The sequence below is a fragment of the Spermophilus citellus genome (genome assembly GCF_964194105.1).
Source record: "Spermophilus citellus genome assembly, chromosome: 1".
NCBI lineage: Eukaryota > Metazoa > Chordata > Mammalia > Rodentia > Sciuridae > Spermophilus > Spermophilus citellus.
In genome coordinates, this window is record NC_138182.1 from 168,000,181 (window position 1) to 168,002,643 (window position 2,463).

The window sequence follows — 2,463 nt, forward strand, 5'->3', positions numbered from 1 at the left end:
GGTAAATATATACAGTGGAATATTTTAAAAACAGAGATTCTGCTTATTACTATTAAATTAAGTAACTAAATAAATAATGCTCAGATCTAGAGGACACTATATTAAATAAGAGAAATCAAAGACAAAAAGTATTGCATGATCTCACACATATGTGGAATCCCCATACAGAGTACAGAGATAGAGAATAAAAGAGTGGTTACCAGTGGTAGGTGGGTAGGTTGAGAAAATAAAGAGACTAGATCAGAGGATACAAAGTAGCAATATATAAAATGAACAAACCTAAAGATCTAATATATAATATGAGTACTATAGTTCATACATTGTATCTAAGATTTTGCTAAATGAATACATTTAGAGCTGCTTGCCATGATGGGGAAGGGGGAACTATGGCAAATAATGGATATGTCAATTTGTTTCACTAAAGTATCCATTTTATAACATGTTGTATCCTTAAATATAAACAATGGAGTTTATTTAAAGCAATAATGTAATTTTAAAGTTGCTCAAAGAATAGATTTAAATATTTCTACCATAAGAATTAATAAGGTGATAAATATGATAAATATGTTAATTAGACTTATTTAATCATTCCACAATATGTACATATATTGAAACATCACATTGTACCACATAAACATATAGTATTATCATTAGTTAATTAAAAATTAAATAAAGTTAAAGGATGAAATATCTTAGGAAGAAAAAGATTTCTAAAGTACAATCCTCATCAGAACTAACAATCCAGGCCTTTTCAGATAAACAAGTTCTCAAAAAACTTCTCTTAGACATGCGTTTTATCAGGAAGCCATCTTTAGCAAAATGAGAGATTAAATCAAGAAAAAAGAAAGTATGAGGTAGAGCAAACTGGGAAATAAACAAAGAAAGGAGGCAAAGGAAATTCCAAGAATGATGGGAAGGAAAACAAAGAATGATAGCTATATATCAAATCAAGATAGCAGATCTAGATAGTAATATGATTGTCACAATTATAGAAACATATTTTTAAAAAATTTTATATGATTATACCAAGACATTGACAGTAAGGCAAGAGTATGAATATGCAGAATACAGAACAAGATCCTTAATCTTTTAAAATAACAGATCATATTTAAAACAGAAACATCTAGAAATAGTAGTATCAGGGTATTATTTAGAAAGGTAGAGATAAACTGCAAATGAAACAGCCTTTGGGGGGAAGAGCAGCAATGGGTTAACTAGAAAACACTTTTTATTATAAACATTTTTATAATAAAAACATTATAAATATTTTTTTCATTTTTATACTGGGTATATATACATATATATACAAATATATGTCTATGTACACATACACATGTACATATATCATTCACACACAAAAAAGAAGTTAAGTTATAGGGAAAATTTAATAAGTCTACTGTTTTCTTCCTAGAACTTAGTGGATTGTGAATCAAGTTGTGTGTATTCTCCACTTTGGAGACCATGATTTTATATAATATGATACAATGTTATTTTAATCAATCCTTTATAGAAATTTTGCAGGTAAGTAATATGCAGAGACCACTCTAGTGTATCTCAAATAATTCATAAAAGACATTTCATATAGAGCCAAGTATCTGCCTAAGTCATTCCTAAGGGTTCAGGAGCCCTATATCCTTTTCCTGCACAAAAAGATTCTCGCACCACAGTGTTCAGAAAAATCACCTGGACCATACATAAAAAACACAGATTCCATGTTCTGCATAGCTCAGTGCATTTCGATTCAGTAAAAACTATACTAGGACCTAGGAATCTGCATTTTTACTGTTGCCACAGATGATTTTATGTCATTGATGACTAGATCTTAAGAAAAAAAAAACATAAAGGTGCTCTTCTTAAATTCCATTTATTACAGTCAAGGGTTGGTAATTTTTTTCTATAAGGGGCTAAATAGTTGGTATTTTAGGCTCTACCAGCAATAAAGTCTGTATTGCACTATTATGGTATAAAAATAGTCATAAATAATATGTAAAGAAATGAATGTAGCTATGTTCCAATAAAGATGTAGTAATCCGCATAGATATTTGACTTTCATGTAATTTTTACTAAATATTATTATTCTTTTGATTTTTTTCTACCATTTAAAATTGAAAAACCATTCTTTTTTATTATTTGTTCTAATTAGTTATACATAACAGCAGAATGTATTTTGACTCATTGTACACAAATGGAACACAGCTTTTCATTTCTCTGGTTGTACAGGATACAGAGTGACACCATATGTGCAATTATACATGTACCTAGGGCAATAATATCCATCTCATTCCACCATCCTACTCACTTTCCTCTGTCCAGTCCAAAGTTCCTCCATTTTTCCCTTGCCTCAGCCTCCCATTATGGATCAAAAGCTACATATCAGAGAAAACATTTGGCCTTAGATTTTTTTTGGGATTGGATTGTCTTATTTCACTTAGCATGATATTCTTCATCTCCATCCATTTACCT